The sequence below is a fragment of the Rhineura floridana genome, chromosome 10, assembly GCF_030035675.1.
Source record: "Rhineura floridana isolate rRhiFlo1 chromosome 10, rRhiFlo1.hap2, whole genome shotgun sequence".
In the NCBI taxonomy this organism is placed as follows: domain Eukaryota; kingdom Metazoa; phylum Chordata; class Lepidosauria; order Squamata; family Rhineuridae; genus Rhineura; species Rhineura floridana.
Genome location: NC_084489.1, coordinates 42035638 through 42057845, shown reverse-complemented (window position 1 = coordinate 42057845; position 22208 = coordinate 42035638).

Sequence of the window (22208 nt, the reverse complement as noted above, 5' to 3'; positions counted from 1 at the left end):
TAATACTAGAACTCGTGGACATTCAAAGAAGCTGAATGTTGGAAGATTCAGGACAGACAAAAGGAAGTACTTCTTTACTCAGCGCATAGTTAAACTATGGAATTTGCTCCCACAAGATGCAGTAATGGCCACCAGCTTGGATGGCTTTAAAAGAAGATTAGACAAATTCATGGAGGACAGGGCTATCAATGGCTACTAGCCGTGATGGCTGTGCTCTGCCACCCTAGTCAGAGGCAGCATGCTTCTGAAAACCAGTTGCCGGAAGCCTCAGGAGGGGAGAGTGTTCTTGCACTCGGGTCCTGCTTGCGGGCTTCCCCCAGGCACCTGGTTGGCCACTGTGAGAACAGGATGCTGGACTAGATGGGCCACTGGCCTGATCCAGCAGGCTCTTCTTATGTTCTTATGTTCTTATTTCACACATCAACAGAGTCAAATTAGCCATTATGTTAAAAGAGTATCAGCAAAATTGTGATTCCAGCACAAGTGCCAGTTAAAGCCTCAAGAATCTGATTTGGTAAGGAGCATATTTCCTCACAAAAAAAAAGTTTGTTTGATGACAGTGACATTCCACCTATTATTTGGCTTTATAAAGACTTTCCTTTATAGTAACCATTATTGACAAAGTTAACTACACATTTCTTGAGAATTAAAGCTAAAATATCACACATTATTAAATCTCCTTGATTTATGCTGCCAACAACATTCTTATTAGACAAGGATGGATAGCATCTGTCAATCTGAGTTCAACTGTACTGCACCACAAGTTAGATATTAGGGATATTGCTGAATTTTCACAAAGTCTCTTCGGATATTAATAGAATGGAATTATTGTTTGTGCTCACTTGGCTGATATCTAAGTACAACTTTAATTGTGGAGGGTTCTTCAGTTTGCTTCACTGCATCAAATCCATTCCAGACTGAATTAAACAGGTGGCATACCACCTGTACATAATGATTAACTTTGCTTATGCAATAATTTATGCAAAAATGCTTATCGAACCCTGATAACTCCACATCTGTTACTAGAGTAGTATCTACTCTTGGGCAATACATTTTTATCAGGGTAGAATTTGGTGAGGTTTATAGTGTTGATCCTTGTTGCCAAAAAACAAAATTCCTCTCATGACTAGTTAATAGGACTTCCTATATGGCACTTGTTTTATACCAAACTTCTTAATACAAATTTGGTTTGTCTGCTATAACTGATGGTGGGTGTAAGCTGCAGTCACTCGCATCATTCTGGATAGGCTCTCTGGAGTAGGACTGGGGGCATCATATTACAATGGTTCCGTTCCTACCTTGACAACTGATTTCAGAATCTGGTGCTGGGAGACTATGCTGGGCTCTGTGGCATGTGCTGAGGGGTTCCACAGAGTTTCATCTTATCTCTGATGCTTTCTAACATCTACGGAGAGTTTCCAAGTGGAATCATCCAGGAATTTGGAGGTGCCATCAGTACGCTCATGATAACCAGCTCTCTTTATACCTAATTCAGGTGATGCAGTGGAAATCCTAAATACTGGTCAGAGATCATTAATGAACTGAATAAAAACCAGTGAACTGACACTCAACCCAGATAAAACTAAGTTATTGTTCTTGGGTTTTTTGTCTTCCCGGGCAGATGAGGTACAATCTGCTCTGGATGGGCACTTGGGCAGGTCCACAGTCTGGAGTGTTCCTAGATCCAGCTTTGTCATTGGGGTCTCAAGCAGCCTCCACAGAATTGAGCACTGCTCACTGAAACTGCTGCATCATTTGAGACTGTCCTGGGTTGAGATAGCCTGGCCATAATTATTCATTCTGTTAACCTCCATATTGTAATGCGTTCTGATTCTGCAAATTTGAAGACCAGTAGGACTTTGCAGTTAGATCAAAATACAGCTGCTAGGCACCTAACTGGAACCAGGCAATGTGAAAACATCTGTCCAGTGTTTATTTAGCTAACATAACTGCACTAGGTTCATCTTCTCCAACATTAACCTGCCTGCATACTGTAGTCATCCTCAGAGACCCTCCTTCTAGTGCTCCTGCCATCTGAGACAGAGGTAGCTAGTGATGAGAAAAAGGGTTTTTTTCCAGTGGTGGCACCTTGATTGTGGAATGATCTTGCCAGAGAGGTTTGCCTTCTGGCATGTATTCTGATGTCTTTTCAGCACCAGATAAAGACTTTAAAAAACAATCCAGGGCATTTTAAATCTTTTATATTATTTTAAGCTATTTTTCTATGCTCTTCTTTTGATTTTACTGTTGTTCGTATGTATTTCATTGTTTTAATTTGCAAATTGCCCTAGAAATATTTATACTTAATGACAAACCATGAATTCTTTAAAATAAAATAATAGCAAATGATTAATAACACAATATATTGGAAAGTTCTTCTGCACAAGATCCAATCCAGAACTCTGCTGTTCTCATATATAGCTCCTATTCATTTCACTGGTTCATGGTCTGGAGAATTTCCTGATCTGTCTAAAACCTTTGCCTTTCAAGCCTGTTTAGGGAAGTCCCATTGGTTTAAAGAGAACTCATATTCCAGAAAGAGTGTTTTGATTTTATTAAACTAAGCCTTTTTGGTCACACCTGTTTGAATGAATATTTGAAAATCATCACAAGCTAGCTTTCCAGAGATTTCCAACTTGGGTTTGCAGTTTCATTTGCTGCCAAGGTGAAATTCTGATGTGAAAATATTAACCATGGACAAGCTCACTTCACTTTGAGCTTTCTTAGAGAATTCTCACACAGAGAGAAAAAAAATCCCTCAACCTCTTTCTGAGAAAACTTGGAAAACCATGGTTGCCCGTCTCAGCTCTCCTAACCAATCCCCTCATTATTCTGTTGGGAGGGCATGGGTTGAGGAATTCAGTATACTTTAGGCCTTATGCTCCTATATTCTTCAGTGCATGATCTGAAGTATTCATAGCCACTGGAAAGAGAGCAAGAGAAATGTGTTCAAGCTCAATCCATTTAACAGAAAGGCACTGGAATCTTCATTTTCCAGACTTCCTGATGGATATTGACAGAATACTCTGGAAGTGTCCAGGCCTTAAAAATAAGACTTCTACCACTTCGGAAGGCTTCCACCATAGCCTTCCCCATCATTGGCTTCCCACATCACCAAGGTAAATTTTGGGAAAGGCTGTTGCAGTGAGAGGACTTGCTCCCAAGGGGAGCCACTGCAAGCCAGGCCAAATCCTCTGGAGGGTCTGAACTCAGTTCATAATGAATTTAAGCACCATGATTTTTGTATACCAGTTTTACTAAATCATAAAGGAGTACCCAAAGTGCAAGAGAATGGGGAATGAAACCCAAAGGCCTTAAAAAAAAACAGCGCTGTGGGGGAAAAAATCCTCCTTAACATTCTTGTCACCTGCTGTGTTGGAGTTGGATATTTCCATTCTCAAAGTGCAAATAGCCAGAAATGCATAACCAGTAGTAGATCTGAAACAAGCAAATAACGTTTCAGCCTATATCTTACTTCGTATTTTTAAAATTATCTGAGGGGAGAGCACAAGCTGTAAAGTGAGGAGAGGAAGAAAAAAATTACAATTGATGAATCCTTTAATACAAATGTCAAAATGCAAAATATCAGATATTTTGCATGCAAACATATCTTCAAACACTAAAATTTTATATGCAAATGTTCCTTTAGAGATGCTGAGAGTTAAAATGCTTTCAACTAGGTGGCTAAAACATGCCACCTATAAATCTGCAAGTTTTTTTAAAAACATCTTTTTGTAAAACTGATAGCTAGAGGTCAAATTACAGACAGCACTGGGAATCTACTTCATAAAAGGTACAGAGTGTTTTTGTACTGAAGTCCATAAGGAATCCTTCTGGTTAACAGTGGAGCCATAAGTAATTTTCTTAATTTGTGAACTACACATTAAGAATATCGTCAGCTGTTGTAAATGCGTAACCAACAACAAACCATTATGTATCTTTCATCTAATTATACATGCTTATTATACACCTGTACCAGTGTACCCAGCTAGTATTTGTAATACTCGTGGTTTTCTCCATCAAAACAGCTTTAGGAATATAAAGGAGCTCTAAAGTTCATAGCGATCTAACTTGTGGAATAATTTTGGTTCCATGCAGCACAGTAAATAGCTAAAGCTATTAATTTTCATATTATGTTAGCTTGCATGTATATTTTGCTGTGGCTTTCCTTTTCTCTAATCATAAATTGGTCACAGGTGTAACTGCCAAAATGTAAAATACAACTGAGGGAGGGTTAGGAACAACATTAAATTTGAGAGTGTATGGGCTTCAGCCAAAAAGCAATACAACTCCTGTGATGATTTCACAGAGTGTACCAGTGCTGCTGTACATTTTATCCTATAGAAAGCAAGAAAGATGGATTCGTCCCATAATGCTGTTTGTCAGTGCAAATACTCATCCAGACAGTGACCACAGACCATATCTTTAGATAGCTCCAAAGTGGATGGTCTTTTGCTATGTCCTTCATCTCTTCCTATACTTATAGATTATCTTCCCATTTCTGAGCTACGTAGAAAACATGCAATCACACATATGGCTATGTTCCAAAGCAACACATGAGTCAGTCCAGTCTGCTTGTGGCACCAGAGCCACATGGAGAATTGCTTCTACCTTGATACTAATGATCCTTATACGGATACAGTAGAACTGTAAATACCACTATTTTTCTGTTTCAGCCCAGTTGTGGAGGAGCTCTAGCAGCTCTTTTATTGCTTACCTCATAGACTTCCTGCATAGGCTACAGTCCAGTTAAGTTGAAATGCTCACAGTTTAGCCAGTTTCATGCCACTGAAACCAACAGTTGTAATAGACCAATCAAGGTCTGCTAAGCTTAAAAAAATGTGATGGAGTATATCAGCTGCTGCATGCGTTTTTTTAAAATGATGCTATATTGGAACCACAGCATTTTCCATAGAGATATCACCCACATCCATGGCATTACATTATGGCACCTGGCATAACTGCTTCTGTGTCATGCAATTCATTGTGCTTAGTTTGAGTAAAATATTAACAAAATGAGTGGCTTTTTCTTAAATCATATCTTGTACACATTAAAATGCAGTTTACAACATTTATAATTACCATTATATACTATTTAAATAGCACATACCAACTTGCATTAAACCTGCATTAAAACTTTTATGATTACAGGACTCTATTTCACTTGAAACCCATTATATCAGTCGAGCCTTTCACATTTTCTCTCTTCCTTGGGGAAAAGGTGAGGTTACACTGTGGAAGACAACACATGTTATGATGAACATAATCCTATTATCATAATGGAAATAATACTATTACGAAGGAATAAACAACAAATGGTGCATGAAGCCCTCGGAAAATTCAAATTCATTTGGGACTCCCTAAGGGGATAACACCAGTCTCAGAGCTGAATTTGATAGTTTCTTAGGAAGTCAAAAGCATATTGAAATAAGCAGTGCATTCTACAGAATTATCTGCAAATTAATAGTCACTACAGAATAACCTTGATTTTAAAGTTGACAGAAGAAATGGGCAGAAGGCAATTTTGATGGAAAATCTGGAATTATGAGGTTCTGCTCCTTCACAAAGATTATATAGGATACTGTTGGCAATTAAAACATTATGAAATATTTTAAATCTTTTTAAATGTAAAAAAAATCACCAGATCCAATATAACATAGATAATGGCTATTTGTATGAAGTCATCCAAATTAGGTAAATTGCCCTGGTCCAGTGATTACTAATACTGACTTTTTAAACTCAACATGGTCTGATTGTGTCTTGTGATATTTCATATATGCCGAGATTACGGGTTTCCATAACTTGGAAAATCTCCAAAAAGAAGATTGACCAAGGAAGAAATAATACATGATCAGAATGACTTTTTACAACTGTTTTTCTTTTATTTTCTATTATTTTCTATTCTAGCATGCTGTGTATATTATTCTTTCTTCCTTAGTAATTTTTACTTTCATCTAATATTGCTGTTAGCCCCATTGTTAACAATCATGCCCAGTGGGATTTTTGAATGCTTTTCTTTGAGCAGCAGATCCCCATTCCTTATCACAATCTATTTTTAAAAGTTCCCACTTCATTTCAAAAGCAGTATGGCATGGGGCACTGCTGGTTGAGAAAAAGATGCTCAAAGCTCCATTGGGCACATGATTCATGCTGTATGATTCTCCTACACCATCCTAAGTTTATATGTAGCATTTTCCTTAACTTTCAAAGTTCTTCATGTACATATCTCATTAATCTTTATAATATCCATGTAAGGTAGACCTGTATTGCCATTTTATACAGGAGAGCCTGAGAAAGAGGCGCTTTCTAAAGAGCAACCAATGGTTCGTGACTGCCTCGAAATTTTAACGTAAGTTTTTCAGTTTATCGTTCTGTATTTAATCATTATTCTGTACTAGCTTCACAGTCACAGTGGCCCAGTTTAGATGCAACTGAGAATGACCATTGAAGGAAATTCAGACTCACATTCTCCCCTCCTTCCCACACTCCCTTAGAATAATCAGTTACTTTCTATTTTTCAATAAACTCTGGTTTGCAGTCCTGATTTGTAGCAGAATCACATAGTTTGCTGGTTTAGAAGTAATGGCAATCTATGGTTTGTTGAAGACCAGAAAGTAACTAATTACTCTGCATAGAAGAGGTGCAAAGAGGTGGAGTATGGAAGTCCAAGGCTCCTTCCAGAATTATTCTTGTAAAGACAAACTACAACTTGCCATTATATCTGAAATGTCACAGTGTAGTTTTCATAGTTTCATCTGCAACTGTAGTAATCGATATAGATAAGCATAGCTGAATAAAAGGCTTTAAAATTAAACCAATTTGGTCTGCGGTTCTAAGAGGAAGCTTTAGAATCCATGCTCATAACATTATGTGGTTAGGATCAATATATTAGCATTAGTTCCCTAATTAAAACTAGTGTGCCAATTGAAGGAACCTTTAGCATTCCAGCAAACTATTTTGTGGATTGGGATCTCTGTTATGCCTTCGTATTTGCAATTGAACACCTTCTCTGACCATCAGTTAAAATTCTAGATTGCGGCAGTGGGATCAGTTCTGATGCACTTAGAAAATATTCAGTTCCCCTTCATAGGGAAAATGAAAGAAGAAACCACACAAAAAGAATGCATAACATATTTTCTGCCCCCAACTGAGCCTATGTAGTCAGTTAGTCTCTTGAGTTATTTAATTGGACTTTATAACTATTCTGTTACTTTCCAAGCTATACAATCACTGTTCATCTGTAATCACTAAAAAAAAAGATTTTTTTAAAATGCAGACTCCTCTGATCACTATCAAGAAGTACATTTGATCATTTATAATTTGTTCTGTTGGTAATAATGCCAGTAGAAAAACATCCCTGCTTCAAAAGATGGTATTAAATTACATGTATCATTTTTCACTAAAAGACCAAAATTTGCCTTGTTTTGTTTAGAACACAGTAGAAAGGCAGCTTTGAAATCAGTGCATTGTTTCTTGGTTATCTAAAAAATTGTTTTAAGAAGCCAAGATCAAGTGAAATGTACTTACCACTCTCCATAGGCTGTACTTGCTTCCAGCATACTGGGCTCTATGATGCTATTTATCTGCACATATAAAATACCTTTTGTGACATATCTTGTGCAGTGGGTCATGGTCTTTTATGATTCCCAAAGCATTCTGTGTCACCTACAGAAAAAAAATTGAGTGGGATTTTTTTTTCTTATTTGTTGGTGTACAGTGTATAGAGAGAGCAGGTAATATTACCTTTTCACTTGCTAGTAAAATGCACACCTGGGCTATCTTAAAAAAACAAACACCTTCATTTCAGTCTTCAGTTGACAACACTTATTTTTTGTTTGTTTTTAAACAAAGCAAACAGCCTCACAGCTACTTTTACATAGCATCTTCCTTTCCAAAAGATATTAATCCTTCCCCGCCCACCTCACGCTGTGGTTATGTTCCCGTGGCTGTAACATATACCAATATGCATCATAGCTGATGCTGCTTTTATGCAAAACTGTGTGTTTGCACTTCCAGTTTCCTTTAGGATCCTGAAGGTCAGAGAATAGTAGGGTTGTCTTTAAAACATCTGTTGCAACAAATGACTTTAGATTGCAACACAGTGCCCCAGGCTATGCACATCTGAAATCTGAAAACAGACTTTATACTTATCCATCTAGATGCCTTGAACTAGAAGGACAAATTCTCATTATTGTTGATCAAGGGCGATTGACAAGTTGGCAATTTTGATACCTTGCCCCAGCCCATTTTGTAAAACAAGCTTGGGATTCCAAAATCTATGAATATTCTTAATACATTGAGTATTTTATGCTGTGTACAAATTTCTCAGATCTCCAGTAGCCTTTATTATGGGTATGTTAATATTCTGACCATGGCTAAAAGAGAAGTGTAAATGCTGTGAATCAGTCAGTGAAGATAACTAAGTGGTCTTGGCAAGTCAGCTTAACCTACCTTACGAGTCTGTTGTGAAGTTAAAACTCTTCTGTAATCTGATTACATATTACATGGTTTATACAAGGGGTGGGAAACTTGTGACCCTCCAGATGGTACTGAACTACAACTCCCATCAACTCTGCCCATTGGCCATGCTGTTTTGGGATGTTGGAGTCCAACAATATCTGGGAGGCCACAGATTCTACATTCCTGTTTTAAATTGTGTTTGCCACCACAACACCCGTATAAGGTAGGCTAACTAACCTCATTTTAGTGATGGACAGCTGCACAAACATTGACGTCAGGCAGATACGCTTTTTTGGATCAAGATGTAAGGTTTGTAAAGGGGTATTTTTCACTGTCAGTGCTCTATTATTTGTTTTAGATTTTTGTTTATCTTTTTTCCTGGACTTGGCATGAATGTAAAAGCTTTAAGCAGCTTTAAGCAGCTGCTCTTTGATATACACTGTGTCTATCCAGCTGCCTGAATTAGTAAACCATTAAGTGGGTTTTTAAATCTTCTTTAGAGTCCTGGCCCAGTCTGATCCCTTGCTCTCCAAGGCTACATTAAGCACTGAGGCTTTGGGCCACCATATTGTATCTAACTTGTAATAAATAGCATTTCTGGTTACACCATGGACTCACAGCTCTGTTGCCTTTAGTCACCCACAAAAGGTATTTATTGCCTCATATATGCCTCCACTATGAACACTAGCTTTTAATTAATGCCACTTAAATCTACAAGTATTGCCACAAAGAGACACTTATGAATATGCTTGATGTCCAATATTACTCACAAGTGGAAACATGCTTGAAAACCTTCCAGCTTTCTGACACAAAAATTTGAGAGGACACTCAGAAATTTTACTGATTCATATGCTAATGTGCTGTGCGCTATACAGGCAGTAGTGCAACAATATAACAATTTTTAGACCTTGAGACTTTTTAAATTTTAATACTTTGCTATTTCAAAGGCCAAAAAGGAAAGGGGATAGAATATTGCTTGCAGCAGGAACAAAGAGTAGCATTTTATAATATTTTTTTGTTAAAAGCTTTATTCCTCCAGTTCTGGCTTACTGTTCTATGTGAGAATGTATTCATTGTGCTGACCACTGTTGATAGAGAGCTCAAGACTACATTTTGACTGGAAGGCAAGCTAGTAAAGATCTAGCAAACGAGGAAAGGCACAAAGCACACTTGACAGTTTCCACTGAAACCACTACTGTAAAGATGAAGTAACCTGTGCCCTTCCAGATGTTATTGGATTCCAACTCCCATCAGCCCTAGCCAGCATCGTCAATGCTTATGGATAAGGTGAGTTGTAGTCCAACAACATCTGGAGAGCCACAGTTTCCCCATACCTGTTCTATTGGAATGGACAAGGGAGTGTGCATGCCCTCTGATGTGGGACATCCTAAAATCATTAATACCCAACATAGGAAAACAGGAAGCTGCCTTATATTGAGTTAGACCATTGTTCCATCTAGCTCAGTATTGTTCACTCTGACTGACAGCAGATCTCTAGGGTTTCACACATCAGACATCTCCAGCCCTACCTGGAGACACCAGGGATTGGAACTGGGACCTTCTTCATGCAAGACAGATTCTCTACCACTGAGCTACAGCTCCTAGTCTAATCAAAGCAACTCTGTATCACTTATTGATCGGATATGGAGAGCCCTGCGATTCTGAGTACTTTTTCCAAAATGAACTTGAAATTTCACCTTAAGGCTAGACCACCCTATTTTGTTAAGCAGGTATAAGACAATTGTTGGTGCACTCATGTCCTGCTTGCAGGCTTCCCATAGGTCAACCACTGTGAGAACTGGATGCTGGACTAGATGGGCCTTTGGCCTGACCCAGGAGAGCTCTGGTTATGTTCTTGTGGTGCACCTAGAAATTGCCTTTTCAGGACCGCCATATTCTTTTGAGAGTTTTTGTAGTCAAAAGCTATTACTGCTTCAGAATACTTTATTGCTATAGATAGCCTGGACATTGCAGTACATAAATGCTTTTCTAAATATATAAAATATAAATAAAAAACCCATTCTTTCTGCCTAAGTTTTTGGTATTCCTGGCTAGGTATCCTCTCTTGCACCTTTGACTCCCTGGAATTTCCAGTGATTCCAGGAAAGGTTCCTGCTAGGATAGCTTAACTTAGTCTGAAGTTCTGGCTTTGATTGCTCCTTTTCTGGACTCCCACTTCAATGAGGCCTGGTAAAGCCTGCTGTGGGTGCAGAATGTCTATTTTCTCATATTCTTTTCAGATTTATCTTGATGCTAAGAGCTGCTGCTCTACCTCTGTTTAGACAGAGCATAAAGGTGTAACACTCTGTGGCTGTGTACACACTCTGAGTGCACACACTCATTTCTAGCACAAAAATGTAGTTTTTCGCAATATAGAATCGTTCGTGTGCATCTTCAACATACTGCTTTCAGTCTAGATTTTTTGTAGATCCTGTCATCCAGATGGGTAGGTGTGGTTACTTGATATGTGTTTGAAAACCCTCCTTTTGATTAGATTATGCATATGAAAGCCCTCACCTTGCGACCTTAGTATACACTTATCTGCAGCGCCATTGGACATGTGTAGATACATCCTCCATTACTAAGATCACTTGCATCTGTTTTCAAATGGACACACTGTGGCATAATGCAAAATCAATCTGCAATGAGCTTTTATTTTCAGAATGTAACCAATTTGGAAAGAAGCTCTATTCAAGGGCAAAAACACACAAACAAAAATGCAGTAGGTCTAGAGCACTGCTTCCCAAAGTTTCCCCTCCAGAACCACTTAAACATTGCTGAGAGTCCTGGTGGACCACTTAATATTTTTTCTGCCTGTTGTAGCAATTGTAATGCACTGTGCTAGATGCTGCATGATTTTTAATTGTATTTTATTGCTTCTTTTATTTCTTCTATTGTATTTTATTGCATTACAATCTGCATTCTATAGAAGTCACATTGTATTTCAATAAAACACAATAAAAATAAAAGAAGCAATAAAATATATAATTAAAATCAAGGTGAATATTTAATGCAGACATGCCACGGACCACCTGAATGAACTCGCAGACTACTGGTGGTCCACAGTCCACAGTTTTGGAACCCCTGGTCTACGTTGTGTGTGGACTAGATAGAAAAAACAAGAACTTAGTCTCCATTGATTCTAGAATAAAATGTCATGTGTACACAGCCTCTCTTTCTGTCTCTCTCTCATCAGCCTTTCAATTCCTACTGGAGTCTGACTCACCCCAGTCCTTGGAAGCTAAAGCAATTCACAGCACATTCTCTTCTGCAAACTCGTGCCTTACTGCCTTTCCCTCGCTGTAGTAGGGATTAGAGCCACTTATCAAGCCCATTTCGAATGCATTCCATCCTACTGACAGGTGGTTCCTTTCTGCGTTTGTTTATGCTGTTCCCAGTTCAATTTTTTCCCTCCCAAAACATGATGACATTTTAATCATTTTTTCTAACAAAGGAAAAGAAAGCAGCTATACTGGAAGAGTGATTCACAAATGAGATTGCTGCCTCTCACTTGCTCCTTCCTTGCCGTCCCAATACCGGTAAACAAGCTCTGAACTTCAGCCCCCTTTTCTCCCCCAGTTCAAAGGTTAGCACAAAGGTTGACTGTGGGTGGGTGGGGGTTATGTCCCCAAAGGTGATTATTCATGCCCCCCCATTCATATACCCGAAGCGGAAGGGGGTGGGTTTGGGAAAGAGAAGAGATGTAACTGGATCTTCTTCTCACATGAATTACCATCACTGATTCTGAATTACATCCATTATTACAGAATTGGGGGGGAAAGTGAGATAAAAAACAAAACAACACCAAAACAACACTTAATGTGATGGATGATTATAAAGATGATGATGATTTTAATCAAGGCAGAGTCCAAGCTGAAAATGAAAGAAGACCAGAGTTAGTAGTTTTCATCTGTCTGGGTGAGATCTTGTCTATAAAGCCCATTTTTCTTGACTTATCTTGCTCAAGTGTGGGTGGGTGGTGCACGAAGCTCACTTTTCTCTTTCCTCTCTCAAAGACACACACACACATACACACAAGCGGAGAAAAGTGCAAGCCTCACACTCACAAATGGCCACAGGAAAGAAATGGAGAAGGATAGGGACAAAGGCAATGGAGTACAGTATCAAGTTTTGCCCCAAGTGGTTGGGAAGCTGCTGGGAAGCCTCTTCGTGGCTCTTCCCCGACAATGCTGCTGCTGCTCCTACAGCAGAGCTATATGGTGAGACTGAGGCAGAAGGAGAGAGAGAATAGGGAAGAGTTGAGCACTGCACTTCAGAAATGCCAGTGTTTGCCCTCTGTTATTGCTGCTGCTGACCCTGGGTAGACAGAGCTGGTTGCCATTATCCCTGTGCTGCAGCCTCCAATTGCTCTAGCACATGCAGTTTAAATGCAGCTAAGACACCCACGCCACACACCAACTGATGCAAAAAGCAAACCTGGAACTGGTGTGTGTGTGTGTGTGTGTGTGTGTGTGTGACTGTCAGGGAATTCTGTGTGTGTCCTTCCATCTTTGTTGCATTCTGGACAAACATGTCCGGCAGATTTGGTGCCATATTGGTTTGTGACTAATGATCTTGTACACACACGTACCTCCAGAGAAAGATCTGAACATTAGAAGCAATCTCTTAAAAATGGATTTAGGCACTACCCTGATAACCAAAGGAGGTTGCTTGAGATCTTCCCTTTTATATAGCTGTGATCGCATATCATATATTTTTATTCTCCACCCTTCCATCTATAGCTAAAAGGATCTGGAAGCTGCCTTGTCTTTCCACCAGACACCAATGCTGTCTGAATGAAGCAATTTATATTCCATCTGCCCTCCCACCCCTTCCTCAGTGCTGTGTGTATACAAACAGCACCCTAGTCAGTTTCACCACATTAGCAAAGCAAAGTCAGGGTAGTCAATTTCACATTGGCAAGCAGACTAGTCAGTTTCACATTATATTCAATGCATTTTTCTGAAAAATTGGTTGTCAGGAAAAGCCGCAGAAGCACTGGAAATTTGTCTGCATAGACAGCAAACATGAAATTGTCACCCGTCTCTACCCATCAGTGTCTGGGATAGCCTTCAGTTAGCTATTAAATTGCCAGTTTCTCCTATTTCATCTCTGTTTCCCAAACACCTTATGAGCGCACCCGCCACTTTTACTAAACAGTCCAAAATTATGCACATTGTGCTCCCAGGTATTTGGAAAATGTGTTGTTTCTGTGCCTGCTGTACTGGACAGTCTTCCAGCAGAATAGAACAAGGGGTTGCAGTGCAAAATGGTTCCCCTAGCACATTTGAACTAAGTTACTCACCCCAACCCCAAGTAATTTGTGTTCCAGAAGGGATTAATCCCTGAACACAGAGAAGTAGTTTGCAGATGTGTATAGAGACACACATCCCAAGCAAATGTGGTAGCATGTGCATAAACTAATTAGTATTATGAGGGGATAGTATATTTTCCAGATTTTTTTAAACTTGATCAGAATTAGGCCCTTTGCAGGCAATTAGTACATAGTGCAACAAATGTGTATATATTGCCACTGTGTTGCTCAGGATCCAGACATCTTCCCTCAAAGAAATGCTTCTGTTGGTGGGGTGGGGTGGGGTGGGGTGGATTTCTAGCATTCAGACTGAAATACCTTGCTGGTATAATTTGGGTTGTTGCTGACTGGAAAGTAAATGTGGCCATGTGAGTGTTAAACCACATATTGAATAGCGCCCTGATATCATTAATGATGGCTTTCTCTCTCAATATGATATTTGTCTAACTAGACACTAACTAGAACTTGAATACAAAGCACTTGCAAATGGACTTCAAAGCGATGGCTCTCAGTGTCCGTCAGCTAATTGGCACTGAGAGCCCCATAGGCTTCACTGGGGAGTTTTTGATGGGGAACTCCCTAGTGCAGCTGATCCCAGTGAGGTTCTCTGTCAGTACTAATTAGCTAACTGGTACTGAGAGAGAGTCTCTCACTTGCCAAGGAATAATACGCATCACACTTTCTTTCTTTGTAGCCACACCTTTACCTGGCCATACCTGATGTCATATATACCATCAGGTGTGGGACAGGTGGGTGTGACTTGGCTAAATTAGAACCCCTTCCTAATTAGGCTCATGGGCCAGATGTTCCCCATTGCTGAACCAGGAATTCAAATGGATCTCAACCTAAGGTCCTAATGGCTGGTTAAACATAGTTGCCAGTGTGGTGTAATGAACAGAACACTGGACTTGAAACTTATTGGGTGACTTTGGGACAGTCATTATATTTGAGCCTAATCTACCTCACAGGATTGAGGCAGCCCCATGTATACAAATCTACCTTCCAAGGAGGATGGGAAATGTAATTAAATTTGTTAAAAGAGGAGGGATCTTAACTCAGTGGCACAGTACATGCTTTGCATGCAGAAGGTTCCAGGTTCAATCTGGCATTGTCTGTTAAAGGATCAGGTAGCAGGTAACAGGGAAGACTTACTGAGACCCTAGAAAGCTATGTCAATCAGAGTAGCCTAGGTGTTCCCAAACTTTTCCCCCCATGGGCCACTTGGAAATTGCTGAAGGTCTTACCAGACCACTTAATGATTGTTATGCCTGTTGTAGCAATTTTAATGCACTGTGCTAGATGCTATATGATTTTGATTGTATTTTATTGCTTCTTTTAATTTTTATATCACATTTTATTGTATTACAATTTGCACTCCACAGAATTCAAATCTTTCTGACAGGCATCAACAGGTAGCATTGGGAGATGAGGTTTCAGACCCTTGGCCCCTTACTTGTGGAGTGCCACAGGGTTCTATCCTCTCTCCCATGCTATTTAACATCTATGTAAAACCGCTGGGAGCCATCATCAGGAGTTTTGGGCTGCGGTGTCACCAATATGCTGATGACACGCAGCTCTATCTCTCTTTTAAATCCTCACCGGAGTTGGCTGTGGAGACCTTGTCCAAGTACCTGGAATCCGTGAGTGGATGGATGGGAAGGAACAGGCTGAAGCTCAATCCTGATAAGACCGAGGTGCTACTAGTGGGTGACAGGGGAAGGTTGGGTGTTGCTGACCTGAAGCTTAATGGGGTGAGACTACCCCTGAATGATCAGGTCCGCAGCCTTGGGGTTGTTCTTGATTCCAAGCTGTCCATGGAGGCTCAGATTTCAGCAGTGAGCCGGGCAGCTTGGTATCAACTACACCTCATACAGAGGCTGCAACCCTACCTCCCTATTCACCAGCTCCCACTGGTGGTACATGCCCTGGTCACCTCTCAATTAGACTACTGCAATGCGCTCTACGTGGGGTTACCCTTGAAAACGGTCCGGAAACTACAACTGGTGCAGAATGCGGCGGCTCGTTTGCTTACAAACAGCCGCCGCCGTGATCACATCACGCCAGTGTTATTTCACCTACACTGGCTTCCAGTTATTTTCCGGGCCAAATTCAAGGTATTGGTATTAACCTTTAAATCCCTATACGGTCTCGGCCCAGTTTACCTGAAGGAGCACCTCCAGCACCACCAATTAAGCTGCCCGACTAGATCAGCCACGCAGGGCCTTCTCTCAGTCCCACCAACAAAAACAGCTAGGTTGGCGGGGACTAGAGAGAGGGCATTCTCAGTGGCGGCCCCCACTCTCTGGAACTCCCTCCCGTCTGATCTTCGCCATGCCCCTTCCCTGGATACATTCCGCCGAGCCTTAAAAACTTGGCTCTTTGGACAGGCCTTCGGGATCTCCGGGGTGGGCTAATTTTTCATGATTGTTTAAAATTATTATTGATTGCCCTACATTGTTCTATACTGCTGCTATTTAGAATGGTTATTGTTGACTGCATTGTATTTATTCTGTATTTATATTGTATTTTATCGAACTTCAATGTGTACGTCGCCTAGAGTGGCTTCGGCCAGATAGGCGACACAAAAATTAAATTTTACTTACTTACTTTTACTAATACAATAAAATACAATATAAGGAATATAAAAATCAATTAAAATACAATTAAAAATCAGTGTGAATATTTAATGGATATATGCCACAAACCATCTGAATGAAGCTTGTGGATCACTGGTGGTCCATGTACCACAGTTTGGAAACCTCTAGCATAGACACTATTGGGCTAGACTAACAAATAGACTGACCTGGTATAGGACAGCTTCCTACATAGCGACAAATAAGTAAAATTCAGCCAGCTTATAAAATTCAACAGGCTTACTAAACTAAGTCAGCTGAAATCAAGATCTGTTATTACCTTTAATGAGGAAAAATATCTGCTTGATTCCAATCCCTACAATTTTGTATCTCGACTCCCACCCCATATTTTGCTTTCCAAAAATTCAAAACACAACTTCCAATCAAATACCATCCCTATGTAACAATAAAGTTTAAGATGCCTCAGAATACTAAGAGTTAATCGGGTGTAATTTTCTTAATAAAACTCAGAGCTATATATTATTTTTATAATCTATGTCACACGATTTGACACCATATAATTTTTGAGGTATTTTATAATTTGCAAGGCAAACAACAACAATGCCTACTGTCTTCTTAAAACTCTTTTGCTGCCAAAGAAACAGCCATTTGCTTTGTCACAATTACCACAGTAAATCTTAGAGTGAATGTATTTAATGAGGGCTACAAAGCTTTCCTTTATTTTATCATGCAAAGAGAAGGCTTTAGAACCACACTGACCATTCTGCTCTTTGTCTCAAGGAAATGAAAGATCACTTGCTGGAGCCTACTTACCTAAATTTACCTGCTTAGAGAAATAAGGACTAATAAAAGACCAGAAGTTTCAAGCAAACTTTTCTTGGGCAGTAACAGATTAAACTGACTTCAGGCAGGCCATTCTTTGAAATAATTATGTACTGAAGTATGTTGGCATCTATTTTAGACTTGAAATTGGGGATACCAAGAAGAATGGATGCATGGAAGCTTTGTGTACAGCCCATTAAAAACTGCACGCACAAACACCCCTTAAAAGGTATGTGACTTGAACAAGAGCACAACTGGCATGCCTCTCAATAATTCAGTGGGCCTGTACAGTTATTGTATTTTCACTGGTTTGTGCCCCTCAACTAGGGATGGACAAAGCTGTCAATTTCAGTTTCTCATTTTTCCAATCTGGCCTTCAAACATTAGTTTGCTTCTTTTTTTTTAAAGTGCTCAGGAAAATTCATTGGCATTTTAGGGTGAATTTGTTCTAATATACACGTTTGTGTGCAATTTTCCCTAATATAAACTTTTTTGCAAAGCAATTTTCCCTAATACAATGTATTTCTGTATGCTCTTTTATTAATATATGCATCTTTATGCACACTTTACCCAAACATATGCATTGTGGTACATATTACTTAGCTGGAGAACTGCAGTGCAAAATTCAGAGAAATGTGAGTTTTGAAGGAGGGCTGTGTTTTGGTTCATGTATTACTTCTGAAAGTGCAAATTAATTAAATCCACCTTAAATGTGAACTGAAAAATTTCTCCCCAGTCCCTACCCTCTTCCCCAAACCTGCCAAAATGACTAATTCAGTTGAGGAAAAGCTGGTATAGCACAGTGGGGAGGACAGCCTGGCTAGGAGTCCAGAGTCTGTGAGTTCAAATCCCTGCTCATGTCTCCTGGGTGTAAAGGGCCAGCTGAAGATCACCCCCACAGTGAGTGGCTCATGGGTTACGTGCCCTGCCACCTGTGCAGCCGTGGGCAAGCTGCATAGTCCCAAGGAGCCCAGTTGCCCCCCAGCTGGCAGTAGCAGATAAGGAAGGGGCTGGCTTGTGCAGCTGTGGCAAGTTGAGCAGGTCCTAGCCAGCTGGGGAGGACTAGTCTCAGAGGGAGGCAATGGTAACCCCCCTCTGAATACTGCTTACCATGAAATCCCTATTCATAGGGTCGCCCTAAGTCGGGGTCGACTTGAAGGGAGTCCATTTCCATTTTGAAGCAATTGACTGCTTGAAACACCAACTTCAATTTCAAATACCTCCACTCCTTTAGTGAACAGACCAGCTCCATTGATGATGCCTCAGTAGTTGTCAAATCACATGGTTGCAGGTTATGCTTTCAAACTCCATTATGTTCCAACTCACATATCAGAGCTGAGTATTTGTTTCATTTATCAATTCTGAATTTTCACTGTGCAAATATAGGAAATCAATTAAATGCATACTTCTCTATAAATATTCATTTCTTTTAGATTTACAGCACCTGTCCTGGCTCCCAACCAGAGAAGCAGACTCAGGGCTTGAAGGTTGCATTTTATAATGACCTTTATTCCAAAAATCAGTACAGGAATGCAGCATCAGGATTTCTAGGCATGAGTCAGGATGCAGAACATGAACAGATTAGGCATATCTTTGAAATAGGCTAGGCCTCTCTAATGATACAAACTAGGCAAAATGGAAGCAACAGCAGACTACATATCTCAGGATACAAACTAAGTATGCGGAGGTAATGGCAGACTGTTGTTGCAACACCTTAATCTCATCCACCCATCCTGAAGGTAAGAGAAGTGAGCAAGCATATACTTGTCTGAGCATTCTCTAGTACTTTCCTGCTTTAGCGGCAAGGTGAGGACTCCTCTTAGAAGCTGAGAGCATTTTCTAAAGCTGCCTTTTTTCTAATCTCCTTTACCTTGGCAAAAAATGTAAATTCAGGCTCTGACAGACAGCCTTTGGTTTTTCTCGTTCTGGACAACTCCAGATTGTTCACTTAGTGTTATCTTTTCAACAGCTAGGTCTGGGCTGGGTGCCAGTGAGACAGTCATCAGAGACAAGTGAGGGGATGGGCTACATGAACCTCAGTAAACTCAGAGCTACCAGAGATTTCTGGAAACATTTCTCCCATGTTTTCCCCAACCCCCCTCCATGACATCTGTAACCCACTCTTCATCCTCCCACTCTTGCCACAGGCTCTCCTTGGGACCCATGACAGCAACAATTATATTTGTGAGAATTCTGCAGATAAGGTATGTGTTAGTCTGGTGAGCCAGACCTAGTACATAGGGATTTATGATTGCTGGTCTGTCTGATCAAACTGTCCTAATCCTATCATTCTCTTACACATTCAGCAGAGAACCTATATCTAGAACATTCAGAGCATGCTGTTTCTAGTTTACAGTATTTCATAATCCCATATACACCATCTAAATCAATAGACAGCTTGTAGCCTGAGGAGCACATGTGACCTTGGCCTAATTTCATGCACATGGAGGTAGCATAGAGGGAGAGAAGGAGACTGCTTTGGCCCCACCCACTGCTGGCTTCAGTCCTGACACCTGCTAGCATGTGGGCCCTGACAGACTGCCCTTGAAAGAATGCAGACCTTGACAGAAAAAAAGGTTTCCTCCACTCCTGATCCAGATGAATGAAAGCTGGAAGTCCAGCTGTATTGTGTTTCCACTTTGTCATTATGATAGGGGAGCATGCTTCTCTCATGCAATCAGCTTGACATCTATCTTGGTGAGCTATTCTCTTAGAAGCACTTTCTCATTTATTCCCATATGTACTTTCAGAGAGTCCCTTCAGATGTCCTTTTTATTGTGTATTCATCATTTGTGCTCATGAGCTTGCAAACGTTTAGGACATACTGCTTCATTTCCAATCAGTGCATGCCCTATAATTTCCTGCTGAACTTCTGTAACTTTTTATACCACAAATGTTCCAGTTTATTTTGTGTCCTGCTTTTGTTGTGCTATAATGCAAGAGCATCCCTCCAGATGGCAATAATGCAATAACACTGGGTAAGCATTGCAGAACAACTAATAAAGCAGAATTTGTGTGGATAGTCCATTCCCACGAAGACTTTGGCCTACAATGTCTTAAACAGCCCACCATGACTCCTTATGATATTTCCAAAATTAGATTGTGATATGGCATGAGAGTCATGAATTGTGAATGGGGGTGTGGGGAACAAAGTGGATCCCCTCTAAATTGGTGCAAATCAGGGTGTTGTATGAAGCACCAGTTCAGGTCCAATGGGTCAGTGCACAGTTCTAATATACTGCTAAAGAAGGATGGGAAGATGCAGAGTTGCTCCTTGTCCTGAGATCTCTAAAACTGGGAAAAGAAACAGCCCTTAATTCTCCTATTTTTATCCATGTTATAACCTGTACATCTTGTGACCAAATCTGTGGATCCTGCTACTCAAAAACCAGTCACATGTCTGATTTCTGAGACTAAAGCTCAGCGCCCTAACACTAGCAGCTGGAAACCGAACACATGTCTCCAGAGAGGATCTAAAATGTCTAGTACCACGCAACTAATTTATTGCGCTATAATACCCTTGCCTGTTGATGAAAGCATTGTTTTAAAGGTTAAAGCAAACTGTTTTATCTTGTTTAATATATGTATACATTCCACTTACAGTAACTTTACACAGTATCATATATTCTACAATTGATTTGGAATGACCATAAAAGTATAAAGACCCGGTGCCTGCAGGAGGAAGGGGAACACCACCATCCCTTCCAGGGAAAAAGAGCCATTTGCTGCTTCTGTCTGCCTGCCTGCCTGCCTGCTTGCTGCTGCTGCTTGGCTACCACCACCACCACCCTTTCCAGGTTGGACTTCTGCTCTACAGGGGTCACGCCTTGCAGAACCAGGACCCAGGTACTCAGCCAGCTGTGGCTGATTTTTTCCACCTGTCCCTTCTCTGGAGGGGATACATAAGCCAGCTGGCTAAGGTGGCTCCTGCTTTGTCTGCCTTTTTCTGGGTCTTCAGTTATGTGCCTGGGAGAGAGGATTCAGAGACAAGTGGGGAGATTTGAGGGGCCCCCAATTAGTGTAGTGATGGGTAGAGGGAGATATGGCATTGTGAGGAGGACTTGCCAGGTAAGGGGAACATGGCCCAGGCAGTTAACAACTGTGCCTTGTTCCGGTCCTCCCCACACCCGCAGGTTTGTTGGTTGCCCTATCAGCCAGCTCTCAGGCCTCCGGATGCTGCTAAATGCCAGATCGGTGCATAATAAGATCTCCCTCATTCACGATTTAATTTTGGATGAGGCAGCCGATCTGGCATGTATAACCGAGACCTGGGTGGGTGAGCAGGGAAGAGTCAGTCTCTCCCAGCTACGTCCACCAGGGTACCTGGTCCAGCATCAGGGTAAACCTGAGGGTCGGGGAGGGGGGTTGCTGTGGTCTATAGGAGCTCCATCTTCCTCTGCAGCCACCCTGTCCATGTGACTACTGGTCTGGAGTGTTTGCACCTTATGGTGGGTCAGCGGGACAGACTGGGGATTCTGTTGGTGTACCACCCACCCCGCTGCCCAACAAACTCCCTAGCTGAGCTGATGGAGGTGGTCTCGGGTGTACTGTTGAGATCCCCCAGACTGTTGGTTCTGGGAGATGTCAACATCCATGCCGAGGCCACCTTATCCGGGGCAGCTCAGGATTTCATGGTCTCCATGACAACCATCGGACTGTCCCAATATGCCATAGAGTAGCAAGGCATACTCTAGATTTAGTTTTTGCAACTGGACATGGAGATGGTGATCTGAATGTGGGGGGCCTTACATCAGTCCCTCTGTCATGGACAGATCACTGCTTGCTGAAGTTTAGACTTACAGCAGCTTTTCACCTCTGCAAGGGTGGGGGACCTATTAAGTTGGTCTGCCCCCAAAGACTAATGGATCCGGATTGTTTCCAAAGGGCTCTGGGGAGTTTTCCAGCTGATAGGGCTGGCGCTCCTGTCGAAACCCTGGTTGAACTGTGGAATACAGAAATGACCCGGGCGTTGATATGATTGCTCCTGAGCGCCCTCTCCTGTGTAGAACTCGTACGGC